A 19,202-nucleotide genomic window follows, 5' to 3' on the forward strand; every position below is an offset into this window, starting at 1 on the left:
ATTGTGTGTAAATTTCTCAACACTTGAATTGAGCAAAAAATGTCGGGAAGCAGTCCTGTAACACCTGTTGAAATTTTCCTAGCAGATAATAGTCTTTAGGTTATAGCCTCTCCGGCAGCAACTTAATTTGTGACTGAAGTTTTTCTCAAATCGATTTGTATAGGTTCTTAGCAATGCAGTAATAAGGTGTTAGTCTAATATTTAATGATTAAACTGATAAGTACCTTTTTGCTCTGATGTAATGGCAGTAACTGAAGGCGTTAGAACGTGCACAGTACTATTGTGGATCATTAGTCGCAGAACATCAGTTCCTTCTACCCTTTCTATGTTTGGGGTAAGGTTAAGGTTTGTAGTTCTGAAGATGAGGATTTATTTACATTAGCTATAGCGCAACTGTTCTCTTTTAATCCATTTTTATATTTAACAGTTTTACATATCACTACTGCACAACAGATAATGTTGAGGTGATTTACATAGAATTACAGAACAGTACACAATAAAAAGGAAACAATCTGAGATGGTCATGAACACAATAAAGTGGTGAATTTTTAAGGTTTTCGCAAGAGTGAGCAGAGTGGGTCAAGGTGTTATATCCCGAGGCAGATAGTCTCAAACTTGCATAACTGGTTAAAACGGTTGTTGAACAAAGGCGATTTTCCAATCTCTTAGTTGTTAACGTGTCAGCTTCGGAGTCTTCTTTCAGCGTCTTTTCTTTGATGGTATGCAGAAGAAACCTTTAGTTGTAACTTTTTATGCAGTGTGTGCTTCCTCTCTAGAATTACATGATGCTTTAGATGAACGTTATTCTGTCATGCTTAGGCAATTTGTCTTTCTGATAATATTTCAGATGAGGATGCTGAAGCAGTCTTTCTACATTATTTCTGATGCTGTGTGCACAGATATGGCTTTGCTCTGGGTTAATGAAATGCAAAATTAGAGACTTCACTTACAGGTATAGTACTTTCCTCGCCACACTTAGATTTCTGGAAATTGTTTAAACGTAGAATGCTGGATGTCCTTCAGTTTTTCAAAATAATCCTTCTTCTGGCACTGACATTCAAATCTTGCTTTCTTCGTCCGTAATTTCAATCACCTATAGTATTAAAATTAAATAGTTAATACATGTGCATTTCCAAAAATATAATTTACAAGCCAAATCAATGCAGAATTTTAAAAATGCTGAGCTGTTTTTCAGACAGAGTAGAGTGTAGAATGGTAGAATGAGAGTAATTGGATGTAGGAGTGAGGATTTGTAGAATTTTCAACATTTTATTAAGCTCACAAAGGATACATGTACCCTATAAAGTTGCAACATAGAATCCCAAAGGCATTTCTGAAAGTCATATGGACTGGCACCAAACAAATATTAAAAAATATATACTATTAATTAATTTGTAATGCAGATTTCTGGGAACGGAATGACTCCTCCACGGACAACAGGCATTTTCCCCTGCCCTGAGTTACCACCTACTTGTATCTGGTTTCCTGACTTTTGAGTTTTGGCCTCTGCCTCAAGCAAATCTATTGTGTGCTGCGAGGACTATGCCTAAACATATCCCTCAACTATGGTCCGGAGTATGAATCAAGGGCAATGAAATGAAGGCGGACTTTCATGTGTTTATTTTATTCCACTTGATTATCAGTTGTTAGGTTTTTCTGCACCTGGATTTACTGGGTGCAGAAAACCAGGACACAATCTTTTTCCAGACAGAAAAATTAGACTGAAAAGACGGATAAGACTCTGGGTGCAGCAGAAGCAGCCAAGACTTATGCTGGTTTTTTTCACCAACTGGGGGAAACACACAATTCTTCCCTCTGTTGGTGTTCACATTTGTTGTCGGCCTGTGATTCGGCGTTGAGTGCAGAGCGTATCGATTAGAGCCGAGGGGCAGAGCCGAAGAGGAGTTGACGAGCAAGCGGAGCGGAGCCTGGGACGACTGCCAGGGTTTGTTTTGTGAGCGGTTCCCGCTTCACCCGCGTCCGGTTATACGGGCGCTTTAAGTTCTACAGATCTGCTTTGGGGGCAGGAACGGACGCTGCCGGCACCGCGGCGCTAAGTCGCTTGTGGTGCTGCTCGTGCGGCGGCTGCTGCAAGGCACAGAGGAGCCTTGGCCTGCCATCTGATTTATGTCAAAAATGTGTTCATTCATTTTTTTTTTCCACAGTCCACAGGCAAAAATTACACCATCACTTGGTCCCACGCAGGGGATCAGAAAGCCTCAACAGAATTATAACAGGTGGACAAAGTACATTGATTAATATAAACCAGCTCCTCCTCTTATTAGATGAGTCAAATGAAATTCAACAGGAATTGGAGTGGAAGGTGACAGAGTATGAATTTGATAATTGTCCTACTCAGTAAGGAGGGATCTATCACCCACTCCCCTTCTCTGTCGTCGTCAGTTGTGTGTGCGTCCTCCGGGTGATGAGACACTGATGCCACCGGAGGGGTCGGCCCGATGATCGATGAAGGCAGAGGAAGAGGCATCTGTGGGACAGATGAGGCCGACTCCGAGGGAGGAAATCGACAGCAGTAGTAATCAAGCATATGTTGCAAATTAGAGATGAGAGACATGGGCATCTGCACAGCTGGATACTCAAGTGGTGGTTGAGTATTAGGCTCAGGGTAATAATCATATCCTTGGTCATCATCAATATCTTGGCATTTGATGAGAAGCTCGGAAGGAGTACGAGCAGTACGGAACCGGTCATCCTCTTCCAAATCCTCCTCATTAGCGTCATAGTCAAAAGCTACACAGGAAGATTTGGTGATGGTTGAGTTGGCAATAGACCCAAAGAAGAGTTCCTACGTTGAAATAGGGAAACATCCGTCGTTCCTGAAGGCGGCAAAAGTTTTGTTGAAGATTTCAAGAGGACTAGACACATCAAAGCTGAAGGTGGAACCGAGGATGCCGCCACCGATTCAGCGGTCAACGACGAAGAGCGTGGTTGAAGTTCCGTAAGAAAAAGCTTCTGTGCTGTCGACGAGGCAACCGTCGATGAGGCAACCGCCGACAAGCCAACCGCCGACGAAGCAATCGTCGACAAAGCACCCGTCAATGACGAGGCAACCTTCGACATTGTCATGATTTCCTGCCCTCGTCATGCCTTTGCCGTTGTCGCGTGCTGCTGGCAGAGCGGACTACAAATCCCAGGAAGCCTAGCGCGGCGAGATTACGCAACACCTATAGACGTGTTGCATAACATGAAGGACCGCCTATATAGGCGGAAAGGGAAAGGACGCCGTGTCGGATATTTAGACTCCAAAGCCGACGTATCCTGAAGCAGAGCGCTCTGTGAGCAGAGACTGTTGAAACTATCAAGGATCTTCAAGAGAACGGAGTTAGGAACGCCCTGTGTCTCTGTTACTTGCGGAACAGTGGTCTGCAGCGCGTAAGCGTCCTCTGACTCTGACGAGTCAGCGAGGCTCGGCTCAGGATCCCGAGTTGAGGCTGGTAGGAGCGGCTGCTCCCAGCCCGGTCCAAGGGTCTTCTCGGAGGCCAGGTAAACGGAGGTTGGTGTGAGCCGTAGCTCCCAGCCCCCGTCCTTGTACTAGTCAGGGATTAGTGTTGAGACGCACTCCGGGAGGAGTTTGCGGCGTCTCCACGGTCCTAGCATCCAGAGGTAGGTCTGATCGAGCGGCTGCTCTCAACCACCTCTCTCTTTTGGTTCTTGGGTGATAAGCAGCGAGAATCGCCTGATTGAGATACCGGTAGAGCGGCTGCTCCCCGTATCCCCAAGGAAGGAGTGGTAGAGAACCCGGCTGGGCGACTCCCACCTTCCTCACGTCTGCTACCCCAACGTCAGAGATCAAGACCCCTCACCACTATCGAACGGCATTGTCGGCCGCTTTTAGCACAGTGCCCTCCGTTGGCGTACAACGGGACCGTTGTACTTGCGGAGGACGGTGCATAACACCAGCGCTGTGAATGGGGTAACGAATACAGACCTGGTGAATTCAAAATAACATTCTATGTATATACTTCCCGCTACCTTGCACACTATCAATAAATCCTGAAACTCACAAGAAGTGGTTTTGTGTTCTGTGGGTGTCTGTCCCCGATCTTGGGAATGTCAGGTCGTTACAGACATCGAGGCATCCGTCGACGAAGCAGGTAGAGCCTTGAGAGCCATCGACTGTCTCGCCGGCGAAGAGGCATCTGTCGACGACCGACCGGAGACAGTCCTCTTTTTCATTGACGACGAAGTGAGGGAGGTGGCAGACGAGCGAGGCTTCACCGACACCATGACAAACGTCAATGGAGAGGACTCTGATGACATAATCATTGTAGGTTGAGGAGAAGAGAAGGTGGAAGTAGTCGTTGTAGCAGTGGCGACGGAAGTCTTCGTCGACAAGGGACCCATTTTTTTAGGCAAATTTGTCTCAGGAAGAGACTTAGATGCCTGAGACTTAGAGACAGATCTCGGAGGCATAGAGGGCACAGGTAGTCCCTTAGAAGGAGCAGGAGCCCTTTTTGAGGAAGAAGTCTGACCTTCATGAGTAGAGGTGTGGTCTTTCTTGAGCACCTTAGTAGATACCATCTCCGCCTCACTAGCCCTATTCTTAGAGATGACAGTCCTGAGAGCGGAATCACTCTCAACACCTGATAAGGGGTTATCCTTGGTCGTGAGTTTCTGTAACCACAGAGGTAGACGTCCCTCTCTGCCTCTTAAAGTCTTTTGAGGGAAAGTCCTGTAGAATTTTACAATCTCTCACCTGACTTTCAGGGTGGAGGCCGTAGATACAAATTTTTGTGGGGGTCTTCGGAATGAAGCCGGAGTTTCCCACAAGACTCATAGTGTCTGATGAGTGACCTCTTTGTAGTAGACAAAGCAGTGAAGATATTCTGAAGAGTTTCTGAAGAGAAAAGGTAGAGGTACAGAGCAAAGCTCAGGGAGACTCCCTTCACACGACGTGCGGTAGAAAATCTGAGAGCCTGAGCCTCAGAGGAGAAGGTTCCAGAGGGTGCTGTCGCCTGATTGGTTGGAGTTTGGACCATATCTAATGACTTGGACAAGTTATTAAAGTGACACGTGTTTTCCTGTAAACGTCTATGTTACAATACTTCCTATTGCTCTTTTAACTATGCTTTCGCTATGCTATTGCTATTCTATGTACCTTGGGACTCCCACTTCGACGACAGGCAATAATTCAAGCATGTGAATCTATGAAAGATTCCCCATTACTGGGGAACAGCAGATTTCTCACTACTGAAGCTCTTACCCAAGTTGCTTTAGCCTTAGCCATCTCTCAAATTGACTACACTAACTCTTTACTTTGGCATTCCGGCATATCAATCTAAAAGACTGCAACTAGTGCCAAACCAGGCTGCTAGATTAATCTATTGCCAGCCAAGAATGCAGTATGTCACCCCTCTTATGAAAAAGTTACATTGGCTTCTGGTAGTCTAACTCAGTGCATTCAAGTTGGGATGCCTCCTCTTTAAAGCTCTCCATGGCAACTGCCCAGTGTCTGTATTTACTAGGGTCTAGAGATATATCCACATTCAGGATCTTAGGTCTTCCCATTGGAATCCCCTAGCTACTCCGTCCTTTAAACACTAGACATTGGGGGAACTAAGATTTGCGGTTCTGGCCCCTCAATTTTGGAATTCTCTCCCTCAGGACATTAGATCGATGATATCATATTCTCAATTTTGGAAAATCTTAAAGACCTGGCTCTTTCGCCAGACTTATGAATGAATCACTTAGCGGCAGGACTCCCTTGTCCGCAGCGAACTGAAACCTTGTGGTGTACGCACGCTTTATAAGTATTTTTAACATAGCATAGCATTTAACATCGTCTAAATGGGACAACCTGGAAAGTCCATCTGCATTGGCAGTCCCAGGTCTCTGTTTCACTTCAAAGCCTATTCCCTGTAGGGTGATGGACTACTTTAGCCATGAGGGATTTTCACCTTTCATTTGCATTAACCATCGGAGAGGCCTGTGGTCTGTTTGAACTAGGAAGTGAGAGCCAAACAGGTTTGACCTAAACTTCTCAAGGGACTAAACCACAGCAAAGGCGTCCATCTAAATGGCAGTTCAATGCCGCTCCCTGGGGATTAGCCTTCTACTGATGAAAGCCACTGGCTGATCTTGCCCTTGGTCATGTTTTTGGGATAGCACTGCTCCTGTACCATGTTCAGAGGCATCCGTCTTTACAATGAATTGCTTGACATAATCTGCAGATTTCAGAACAGCTGCAGAGCACATTGCTTCCTTCAGTGTTTCAAGAGCCTTTAGACAGCTCACAGTCAAGTTCACTATTTGTCGGCATTCTTTTGGAAGTTTGTTCTGTGCGGGGTGCCACAATGGTGCCATAATCCCTCACAAACCTCATATAGTACAAGTGAAGCCAAGGAAGGCCCTCTCTTGAGTCTGGGTAGTTGGAGCCACCCAGTCCAGAATGGTCTAGATCTTGGGTTGTAAGGGTTGAACCTGGCCTCCACTCACAAGGTTACCCAAGTATGCAACCTTTCCCTGCCCTATCTGGCACTTGAATGCCTTGATAACGAGGCCTGCACTTCTCAGAGCCTCATATACTTTACTAAGGTGGATCAGGTGATCCTGCCAGGTGGAGCTAAAGACAGCAATATTGTGTTGAAAGGCTACACTCAAGGATTCCAATCCAGCAAGGGCTTAGTTCACCAACCTTTGAAAAGTGGCAGATGCATTGTTCAAACCAAAGAGCATTACAGTGAACTGGTAATACCCATCTAGGGTTAAAAATGCAGATATTTATTTAGCTCCTGGAGTCAAACCTATCAGCCAGTACTCTGATGTGAGATCAAACATACTCAGATACTTGGCTGCTCCCAACCTGTCAATAAGTTCATCTGCCCAAGGAGTTTGGTATTCATTGCTTTTGGTCACAGCATTCATGCCCCAATAGTCCTCACAAAACCTAATTTCTTTCTTACCATCCTGGTTATGAGGCTTGGGGATTAAGACAACTGGGCAGGGCCAGGGGCTCTCAGAAGGCTTTAGAACTCCCAATTCCAGTATCGTGCTTACTTCAGCTTTGATGCTCTCTTTCACATGTTCAGTCTGCCTGTATGTTTTATTCTCGAAAGGTAGTCTTTCATCAGCGTCTACATCATGGACACACCAGCTAGTCTGGGGAGAGGTCAAAAAGAAGAGCTCATTAAACTGATTTAGGATTTGCCTGCAATCAGCCTCCTGATGGGCAGGTAGGGTGTCTGACAAGACCACACCTTCCACTGACCCCTCTTTTGGATTGTTGGACAGGTCAGGGGCAGGTTCACTCTTTGCTTCCTGATTCTCATCTGGAAACATGAGCATGGTCACATCTGCCATGTCATAGTAGGGTGTAAGGCGGTTGACATGGTTGACCCTCTTATGACTCCTGTCAGAGCCAGAATCTACCAGGTAGGTGACCGCCCCTTTTCTTTCTAGGACAGGGTAGGGTCCACTCCACTTACCTTGCAGAGCCCTAGCCCTAGGAGCCACAGGCCCAAAAACCCATACCATCTGCCCCGGCTGGAACTCAACCATAGCAGCCTTTTAGCATTACCAGAGCTTCTGGAGCTCTAGGCTGGCCGCAACGTTTTTGCTTGCTTTTTCCACGTACTCATACATCCTGGAGCAAAAGCCAAGCACATAGTCCACTATCTCTTGCTAAGGTTCACCAAGAGGTTTCTCCAATCCCTCCTTCACAAGGCACAGTGGTCCCAACAGGAAACCCAAACAGAAGCTAAAATAAGGAGGACCCCACTCCCTTCTGTGGCCCTTCCCAATAGGCAAAAAGCAGGCATGGAAGTGAGACATCCCATCTTATTTTGAGTTTTTGAGGAAGTCTACCGATCATGCCCTTCATGGTCTTGTTAAATCTTTCAACACAGCCATTACACATAGCAGAGTGGTTTTGGCCACACTGACCAGGACGTATGCAGCGGGGGATTGGAGGTCCCACATTTGGACCCCTAATATTATGCCGTTCAATTGCAACACGCAGCTCGATGGCTCAACACAGACCCTAGTTGGGAAATGCGGCTCTTGGCGGGAATGGTGGATGCTGGTTGTCTTCCAGAGCTGTTAATGGAGGAATCAGGTACACCGAAAGATACTCCATATATTGTGCGACAGACGGCCAGAGTATGGCAATGGTTTGTAGTGAGAGTACTTAAGCGCGCACCATTCCATAGGGAGCTCCCAATCTGGATATTAAAACCAATCAGGCAGATGGCACTCAGTATGTCCTTCCAGGCATGGAGGGAGGGGGTGCGAGCAATAGGGTGAATTGTACCCAGATGAGACTTATCGCCTGTAAACATACCCGCTAAGAGTTTGGTCTAAGCCAGGGGCAATTTTAACAACATGTGGTGCTTGGCAGACACAACTAAGCACACCTGTCCATGCTATCCGACAGCTCCGCTGCATACTCAAACCCTTGCGATACTGCTAACCTATGGAGCGTGGAGACACCTAACTATGCATCTTTACAGAACAACGTGATCAGATACAGTAGACAGTGGATGTATGACATTACAACACATGCATTTACAAAGCATGCCATCACAACGCAACCATTACAACGCATGCCATTACAACGCAGGTGCTATTACAACGCATGCCATTACAACATAAGTATTTGGTAAGTATTTCATTCAAATAATATTAATTTATTTTTAAATTATGTTTGATAATATTTTAGTAATATTTTATTTATATTAATATTTTTAATTTAAAAATTATATTTTAATGTACTATTCTTACTCCAGAGGAGTGTAATAGTAGGGTAAGTATTTGATAGTGTAGGGGTTAAAATTACTATTCTAACTCCAGGGGGGTGTAATAGTAGGGTAAGTGTGGATAGTGTAGGGGTTTAAATTACTATTCTAACTCCAGGGGGGTGTAATAGTAGGGTAAGTGTTGGATAGTGTAGGGGTTAAAATTGTAATTTAAAAAATATTAAATATATTTAAAATGTTATAATTATTTTAAATTAATTATTTCTTAAAACCCAAAATAACTACATTAATATTAAAAATATTTAAAAAAATAATAATTTTATTAAATTAAAAGAAATTAAAATAAATATTAATATTAATAAAATTAAATACTTACCTATACTTACGTTGTAATGACATGCGTTGTAATAGCACCTGCGTTGTAATTGCATGCGTTGTAATGGCATGCGTTGTAATGGCATGCGTTGTAATGGCACCTGCGTTGTAATGGTTGCGTTGTGATGGTAATGCGTAGTAAAAGTTGCGTTGTTATGGCTGTTTCCCGTAGACAGTACACACGGGCCCGAGAGGCCTGTAATTTAGACTTTAACATTCCAATGGAAGATCAAGACTGGCAGCGGGCCTGTGAACTAATACACATAGTTTCTAGTAATGCCCATTTTCGACTGATACATTATAATTTTCTGCAAAGAACCTACTTAACGCCACAAGACCCTCATCGAATGGTCGGGTCTTGCCCAGTTATATGCTTGTGCTGCAACACTGTGGGGGCCGATTTCTTACATTAACCATGGTTCTGCGATGAAATACACTCCTTCTGGCAACTAGCTTTCGAAGTAATACTGCATGCAACAAAACTAAGTATTGAGCTGATACCCACATGCTGTTTATTTGGCCTCTTTAGATGCCAGAAGGGCGCAAGAAGACCTATAAATGTGGTCAGTCGCCTATGGTACTGGCATGACGTAGAATTGCAATCACATGGCTGCCCCAGCATGCCCCAACGATTGCGCTCTGGCATAGAGATGGGTCTCTTCTTCTACGGCGGACGCTTCTATCTCGTCTTGGTCAGATTCTTCCCCGAAGATATCCAGAGTGTGTTGAATGCTTTGACGCTGCCTCTCTCGTCATCGAGCCTGATGATCGGGTAGAGTCCTCTTGGACCGAAACGACTTACAAGCATGCAGTCTTCCTCCTTGTGCACCGGAGAGAGGCACAAGTTACAAATTTGATGTAGGTCGGTGCGAGGGTACTTGGCGTGGCATCCAGGACAGAAATGGAATGGAGTCCGTTCCATTTGCAGATGGCTGGCCCTACGCAGCAGGCCAGACGGTTGCCCACGAGGGTTTCTATTAGAATTTAAGAGTTTGCCGATCAATTTGAAATGCGGAGAACACGGAAACGCGTACTGAAACAATACCGTTGAGGGTAGAGTGGACTGAGCACTGAGGGGAACCCGAAGAGCGGGTTCGGAGCCCAGCAATATACATCCGAACCCGTTTAGGGTAAAAAACAATCTAACAATGGAGTTGATGCCCATCCGCACTATCACCGAAAGGAGGAGTCACCTTACCTTGTGACTGGAAAGACACCAGTGACCGGAGTTGGCTAGAAGCATTGACGACCTTTGGTATTGATTAAATGTATGATTCCAGGTCACAGGAGGCACTGCTGAATACGGCTGGCTAGCAGCAGCGGTGGCCTCTAGGAAGAAGGAATTGAGAAAGCATAACTGGATATACTGGTTTCCTTAATACCGATAATTGGTTACACATGAATGCCACAACGTGCATTGATATATTACATTACCAAATTACAATATTCTTATATTAATTTGATGTGACTGTTCGCCTTAATATGCCTGCAAGGTTACATGATTCTATTAGGGCCAGAACCATTTTATTTAGTGATGTCCATCGGCACACTTTCCTGTATCTTCTAATAAATTGAATATTGACAAACATAAGTATTATTTCCAGAAACAGTGAATTCTGCAGCTTGTCTGTGTATCTTTTATCTGCACCTCACGGACTCCTTACATTCCTTTCGAGAGAAGATCCTGCCTCCTACTCATTAGTGTTGTTTCAGTAACTGTTTCTATCACGTGTTCATGTTTCATTGACTTGTATTAGGAGAAAAGTGTATAAAAATACATTGTGTAGCATTAGCATTATATACTCCAACTTGCTTTAGGGTGGATGCTCTCGTCCATTGCAAAGACAATTGTCACTTGTTAGTTTGCTTGGCCTTTTGCTATTTTTGAAATAAATGTATGATAAATGTGTTGGCCTCCAGGTGTGTTGTGTATTATTTTACATAGCACAAGAGATGCTGAGGAAAATGACAGTCCAGTATACACATTCTTCGTATAAATCAACTCACAGTATACTGTTCTGGAGGTTCAGTCCCACAGACATTATCTCTAACTGAACGCAGGCACCCTAGGAAACATGTGCTTTTCAAACCAGTTGCCCTCTGATGCGGCGTCCTCGCTATTGGATAGGTCAATATGTCCTGAATTTTATGAGGGTTACCGTTACTAGTGCACTCTGTTAGACAGCGCTCACCTGTAGTAGTAAGATGATACTAGGCACCTTCTCACCTATGCACGGTGCAGGGCTTTGAGTTACAGAGCTCCTCACGCTGTGGAGAAGATTAGGTCACATTTACCCATTTTCCCATATTTGGTCCTGATGAAATGCCAACAGATTGCTCCATGACTACAGAAGGCATGAAAAAGGTTGACCTGAAGTATAGACCCCAGCTTACCAGCAGGTCCATAGGTGATCAACACTTTCACACAGTGATAGGGGTCATTAGTTCCTCAATTTCTCTGCCACCGTTTTTGATCTCAACATGGACCAGGAAGATCACATTAACTATATTGTAGCAAATGGTCAATAGTTGATCTTATATTCAGACTTTCACCAATCCCACATCTTATGACACAACATCCTCCGTCCTACTATGCTCATCTGGCGTACTTAATAAAAGATCTCCGACAAAGTGCCCTCTTTTGGTGCCCACCAGGCAGTGTAGCGCCCTTAGGTGAGGAGTATAGCCCAATGATGAAGCATGTCACCTTCAGGTGAGTGAACGCAACTTGTCTTAAAAGCACATGCTTCCTAGGGTGTCTGCGTTCAGTTACAGATAATGCCGCTGGGACTGAACATCCAGGAACAGTATACTGTGATTTGACTGTTTTTTTTTAACAAATGTACATAGCAGATATTGGCCCTTCCTTGTGTCACAAAAGTGATCGGATACCTGCCTAGGAGGGCACTTCTTACAGACGAGTATGGGGTTATCATGTTGCTGCTACAAGCTCCTTACCTGTGCGAGTTATCAGGAATGATGCAGGGGCAGACCCAAATCAGCCACACATGGAGATCAATGACAAATACTGAAGAATTAACAGAGCTTCCAAGCTGGTGACCATTACTTATTTGACCTTGAAAATAAAATACACATTTTTAGTATTCTGGTGACTCATGACCATAAAAAACAAAGATTATAAATTCAATATTGTGTCAAATACTTAAAAAATGGAACTGGATGTGCTGAATCGGATGTTGTCCCAGGTCACGCGTGACACCTTCCACCACTATTGCTTATGGGACTTGTAGTTTTGTTTTTCTCCATAAAAGGATGGTCTCTAAAGTACCAGTGTTCTACGCGATGTTGGTCAAAATCAGAGGCCTGACGGAGGATGAAGCATGACACTGCTCTGCTTAGCAGTGAGATGACTAACAGTTCCCCAGCCCTTCCATTCTTTGACCTACAGAGGCTCGTTGGCTGTTCATATTTTTTTGCAACGACAAAGAAACTTTTATTGCAGCTCATGTCAACGGAAGAGATAAAACCCCTGGGCGTGTTTGTCAAATGTCAAATGTCAAATGCTTTTATATAGCGCACTTATCACCAAAAGAGGTCTCAAGGCGCTTTGCAGAAGAAAGGCATTGACCTAACAGAGTTGAGATACATCACAGTGAAACTTTATTTGGGAAAGAGCCACGCCTTTAAACCCCTTCGAAACTCCAAATAATTGGAGACCTACAGAAGATGATTAGGTAACTTATTCCATAGTTGGGGGGCCACATATGAAAAGGATCGGCATCCATTCCTGGATGTCCGGACTCTAGGTTGAGACAGCAAGAACTTTGAGCTGGAGCGAAGGGCTCTGGACGGAGTGTACCACACTAATTTTTTTGCTAAGTAAGATGGGTCGATGCTGTGAAGGAGTTTATGGGTTAAACTCAAGATTTTAAAATGGCATCTTTGGCGCTCAGGTAACCAGTGCAGTTTTTTAGGAATGGGTTTAGAGGCAGACCTAGGAGGCAATCCCAACATAGCCTCGCGGCCGCGTTCTGGATGGTTTGTAGCTCAGACAGCAGATTCTCATTTATGGAGGCAAACATGGCATTTCCATAATCAAGCCTGCTGACGATCAATCCCTAGACCAGGGGCTTTCTGGCTTCAGGTGGGAGCCATTTAAAGATTTTACGCAGTTGGCGAAGTATTCCAAAACAAGTCCCGACAACCTGGTTGACGTGAACTTTCATAGAAAGAGCCCCGTCAAGCATGATCCCTAAGTCTCTTACGGCTTCTTTAGGCTCAGGGCTGGGCCCTAGATCATGAGGCCACCAGTCCTGAGACCAGAAGGTCTTGGCCTTGCCGAATAGCAAAATTTCGGTCTTACTGCAGTTGAGTTGAAGTTTGTTTTCACTCATCCAACTATTAATGTGAATCATACATTGTTTAAAACTAGTACAGGTTTCCTGGGAATTAGATCTACAGGTGGTAAGTACCTGAGTAACGTCTGCGTAAGACACCGTAGTGAAGCCATAAGATTTTATAATGTGGGCCAGAGGGCAGAGATAAAGGTTAAATAATAAGGGACTAAGGATCGAACCCTGTGGGACCCCCACAGAAAGAGGGATAGTGGCGGATGCATGAGAATTCATCCTGATATAAGAGTAACGATCCTTGAGATAGTCCGCGAACCAGGCCAAAGCATTGCCTCTGACACCAACCTCCCACAGCCGATGTTTCAGAATGCTGTGGGAGACGGTGTCAAAGGCAGCGGAAAGATCCAATAATACCAGAATGGCTGATTCGCCCCTATCCAAGGAGAGTCGGATGTTATCCACTATTTCAATTACTGCGGTTTCAGTGCCATGAGCGGCACGGAAACCTGACTGCGACGGGTCAAGAAGTGCATGTGTTTCAATGTAGGAAGACACACGTTTGTTGACCAAATATTCAAGAACCTTACCAAAGTATGGTAGTAGGGATATTGGTCTGTAATTGGACAGGATAGAGGGATCACTGTTAGGCTTTTTAAGAATAGGCCTGACTTGCGCCAGTTTCCAGCTACTGGGGAAGGAGGCGCTCTCAAAGGAAGCGTTAAAAATACTGGTCAGACCATCAGTCAGCAACGGGAATAGCTCACTGCACTGAGCAGGGGGTCGGTAGGAGATCCTGATTTTATTTTTTTGAGTGCCAATAGCACTTCTGCTGGGGAAGTGGGCTAAAATTCTATCATGGATGGAAAATCAGTGGTTTCAAAGGAGGGCTCGGAGCTGGAAGAAGCCACCCCACTTAAAGCCACTTTTTGAGAAGAGGAAGGAAATGAGGAATATATTAGTTGGATCTTACTATGGAAATAGGAGGACAGTGAGTTCACCCACTCCAAGGAGGGAACAAATTCTGATTGCTCCACCTGAGGAGTGGTAAATTCCCTGAGTATTTTGTACAAATCTTTGCTGGATTGGGAGGCCTTAATTATTCTTTGCGTGAAATAAAGAGATTTGGCCGCCTTTATATGTTTCATATAATCAAAGTGCATTAATTTATACTTCTTGCGGTTTTCAGGCGTTCTGAACTTCGGCCATAATCTCTCCGCCGATCTACAGTCCATTTTCTCTTGTTTCAGAGTTTCAGTAAACTAAGGTGAGGCGATTCTTTTCAAATTAACTTTTGTTTCCGGGATAATTGCATCAAGCGTGTTTCTAATAGACGTTTCTAATTGAATAGCCATTGTTCCAGTATCATTAGGACTATTGTCCGGAGGTTTAAAATGCATCTGAAACGCCTCAGGAGTCAGTTTATGCCAAGGTCGGATAAGTACGGATTCTTTTTGGGTAGCAGTCCATGACCTGGAAGGTATAGGAAAATTAAAATGTATTAAGAAATGATCCGTCCAGATCATCTGCAAAGGGGGGTCACAGTTTAAATCAGTCATATTGGAAAATACTAGATCCAATAAATGACCCGCTTGGTGAGTGGAGCCTTGTACCCGCTGAGTTAGTCCCAGGGTTTCCAGGGTTGAGATTAAATGGCAAGAATCCATGTCATATAATAGCTCTGCATGATGATTGAAGTCACCTAATAAGATAAAATTCTCTGTAGCCAGCACATAGGAGGCTAAAATATCTAACAAATTGTTGGCGAATTCGGATTTACCTCCCGGGGGTCTATATACCAGGGCTGCTCTGCCGACCGCTGCCATGTTGTATTTTATGTTAATTATCAAAATTTCGAGCGTGTCGTTGGAGAGCGAATCAAGCCGGGTAATCTCTAAGGGGGCCTTTGCGGCTACTGCAATGCCTCCCCCTTGTTTTCCAACTCTATCTTGCCTAATCAGATGGTATTCACTGGGGAATGCCGTAGCAATATCAGAGGAAGCCTGATTATGGAGCCACATTTCCGTAAAGAAACAGATGTCAGGTTACCGATTGTCCTGTAGGCACCAAAGCTCTAAGGCATGTTTAGGGATAGATCTAGTATTAAGATAGAGAGCAGTGAGTAAATTAAGGTCCGTTTTCGTACTAATATTGCTTAGTTCCTGCGAACTTTCGGACATAAATTCCTCTGAGCCCCTACGCAATAGAGAGGAGACAGCCATCCTGGCCGAATCATTCCTAAAAGGGGTGGCAGTGGGACAGACTACCTGGGAATCTACTAGATTATGCTGGTTTAATGAGAGCAGATCCTGCCAGTTATAGCAGATCATGGTTAATATACACGGACCACTTAGGAGCCACGCAAATTTAAAAAATCCACATGGGGTGTGGGCGACGGGCGGCGTCCTGGCGCGGATGGGCGCAGACGGGCTTGCCTTTGGCGCGACGCCGGCGCTCTGCTGTGCGCGTCCGCGCTGTGTGGAGGTTTAAGTAGGGAAGGGGGCGGGCAGCTCTAATGACGCTGCTGGTGCGCCAGGTGCTTCCTGTCCCTCCGCACAACCGGCACAAGCCGTGGCGGAACGGGGACCAGCACACGAAGAAGGTCAGCAGGTGAGAATTAGGCGGTCGTAATCACCGCAACACATTTTAAAAGCACACAAATTAAAGTATAAACGTGGTCGTAGTCACCGCATGCAATGTTTAAAACTCTACAAAGTATTAGAAAAAAGTACGCAGGTAAAACAGCCATTGGCCTTCAAGCAAGAGAAGCGTTTCCAGTGAGGAGTTAAATCCCCGAACCCACTCAGTAATCAGCGCAAGTGCAACACACAGCAAGGTTGCCAATCTCGCTGCACACGTCCGCGCTGTGTGGTGGTTTAAGTAGGGAAGGGGGCGGGCAGCTCTGATGACGCTGCTGGTGCGCCAGGTGCTTCCTGTCCCTCCGCACAACCGGCACAAGCTGTGGCGGAACAGGGACCAGCACACGAAGAAGGTCAGCAGGTGAGAATTAGGCGGTCGTAATCACCGCAACACATTTTAAAAACATACAAATTAAAGTATAATCAACTACTGACAAACATGAACAATCAAGAACATGAGTTTCTGGAAAACTATCAGGCACCCAATCAGAATCAGCCGTCCTTTTCACCCAGGGATTATTGAGGCTTTGGAGAGGGTGAACTGCACGTGGTATAAGAGGAACTCTACATCGACTCAAAGCTCACTTCTCAGGGATGTACTGAAATGCCAACTTCATGGCACACTTAGCCAGCTCTTCACCTCCTCCGCCTTAAACTGTTGACCAGCTATCAGGGCAAATGAGCCTGCAGCAAAGCATCGCTGGCTTCGTTCCACACCAGGCCAAGGAAGGTGGTCAACTCCATACTCCTCAAAGTCAGCAAGCACTCTGGTCGAGCCAGTCCTAACCCCACATGAATGTTCCCCATCACAACTATTTTAATGGTACTAAGTTATGTTTCTGCCAAATGATTGAGTCAAAAATTGAAAGGTTTTACTATGAAGTGCTGAAAGAGAAATCATGAAGTTTTTCAATATTTCTGAGTCTGCCACAGTACACAGGAGCATTTTTTCTCGACAGCAACAAATCATGTATGTGCCCTGTAGAAAGCACGTTTGAATGAAACATGGAATGCATTGCGGCCAAAAATCCATGCAACAACATAGAGTGCAAGATAACTTGTGTTATTATTCCAGCAGAACGAAATGCCATTCCTAATGTGTACGTCATTTTAAAGACAAACCCAGGAAAATGTATGGTCAGTGTTGTTCTTCTGCCTTTTAAAAGACAATCTCCATTAATGTGTCAGGAAATAAAATACTATGAGAAATCCTACTCTATGGCAGGGTGCTGCCTGTCACTATATTGCAGGTTACTTCCAACATAATATGATTTATACATACATACTCCAGGGTGCGCCCAGCTATTGGGTCTGCACACAGCAGACTGGAGCCACTCAGGAAGGAGGTAAGCTCTTCATTTCATCTTAAGTCCTTAGGTTACAATCACAGCCTGATGGGTCCAGAGAACTTTATCCTCGCTCTAACTGTGACAAGCAGATGGACTTAGCCCATCATAGGCTGTGTTGTGTGCTGGGTGATGCCTGGCATCTTATTATCGTTGGCGGGAGGATGAAGCTCTGATAGGAGCTACTACAAGAAGAGCAGAAAAACAGGACCACAGATAGCCACAGAGTGACAACTGCCCAGATGCTGAAGAAAGAACTCTGAAATAGCAAACCTCCTACACCCTGGAGATTCTCCAGGGTAAGCAAATGATGGTGATGAAATTCAAACTGCAGCATTAAGGTCACACACTACAACATTTTTCCCATTAAACCAAAGGTGACAGCCTACAAGAAAAAACTAAACAAAAAGCAACAAAACTAGAAAATGCATTTCCAAATGCTTCAAAAGAGAAACAGTTAATACAAATGAACAATATTAAATTTTGTTGGTACCTTAGTAATGTGCTTACTTCTTGGCTTCACTCCATCTGCAGCAATAACACTCTGAAAGGAGAAATTACTGCTGTGAGTCTCAGAGGCTTCAGTATTACTGGTCTCAGTCACGAAGACTGTGGCATCGGAAGATAACTTTCTCTTACTTGGCTTTATAGTTCCACCAGCCACGCCATCGCTTTTAGCAGACACTCTAATGTCAGCAGCATCACAAATTCAGGCAGACCTGCAATGCGAATCTCACCACTCACATTGGGTGAACACTTGTCTCTGCTACATACATGCACTCTGTTCTCAAATTTGCTTGGGGCTGTCAAAATGCAAAGAGCTGCAATATATTCGCCACACTTTCCTGACTACCGTGTTTTTAAAAGTTGTGACATTCAAGTGTGATTCTTGGTTCGTCTACAAGCTGAATTTTTTTAGAGGTTCTATTGCCACACAATACTCGTCCCATATTCCAATTTGTCCACAGGGTGTTTCAACCCTGGTAGGTTATCAACTGCCTGTTTTGCAGATAATTTCAGATAGTTTCTGTAAGAAACTGAATTATTATTTGCGGTAGATGAGGAACAATCACAACCGTTGTCAGAGTGAACTTTCAAAGCCATTCAATTAACCTAGGATCAACCCCCTGGTACCTAAGCACCGAACAGGCAGGCTTAACTTAAGGTAATATGTAAAACATTTATGCAGAAACAAAACAAGTAAAAGTCAAAATGCAAAACAATGAAAAACCCAAACCGAAATAGAAAAATAAAGTAAAATGTATTGAACAAAATGACACTAAAATGACAATATCCAATAAGGGGAATTAGATATGAACTGTAACGCTGTAAGAATCACAAGGTGCCAATGGATGAGGGGCCCGGGCATGGATTAGTCTCTCTGGAGCTGACTGCCAAGTCAGAGGAAACCGGAGGCCATGGCCTGCAAGCACATAGTGCAGGAATTAGACGCAGTGGTCCAAGAAGACATCTAGTGCTCCAGGCTCAGATAGGGCTGCTGGCCTACAGGGGGATTCACTGCAGGTTTGGGTGCAAAGTGCTTAGAGTATTGAGAACAAGCAGCAGATGCCCAGCAGGGCAACAGCAGACGGTTGAAGGCAGCAAGGCCCGGACGACACTGAAAGTGAGTGACAACTATGGCCCTCACCACCTAATAGCACTAACATAAGCGCACTACCCCTTGGTTATTTCTACAAACCAAGTCATGCTCCTTTCACCAACAATTACTCTTGAATTACTACCTCTAATAGGTTCCAGGCCTTATCTGGATTAGAGACCCAAGACTGATTATCAACTTTTGGGGAAAATACTGATCCT

General features: G+C 44.6%; 1 long non-coding RNA gene across 1 annotated transcript; it reads right to left on the minus strand.

The window, feature by feature from the left end:
* Positions 1-546: 546 nt before the first annotated feature.
* Positions 547-17,901, minus strand: LOC144805460 (uncharacterized). The gene is made up of 4 exons (XR_013605523.1): positions 17,878-17,901; positions 12,048-12,165; positions 10,288-10,418; positions 547-1,093 (listed from the first exon to the last, which is right to left on the minus strand). It is a non-coding gene; the product is annotated as an uncharacterized LOC144805460 (long non-coding RNA).
* Between the last annotated feature and the right edge of the window lie 1,301 nt (positions 17,902-19,202).

The sequence above is a fragment of the Lissotriton helveticus genome (assembly GCF_964261635.1).
Source record: "Lissotriton helveticus chromosome 1_1 unlocalized genomic scaffold, aLisHel1.1 SUPER_1_unloc_10, whole genome shotgun sequence".
NCBI classification, from domain to species: domain Eukaryota; kingdom Metazoa; phylum Chordata; class Amphibia; order Caudata; family Salamandridae; genus Lissotriton; species Lissotriton helveticus.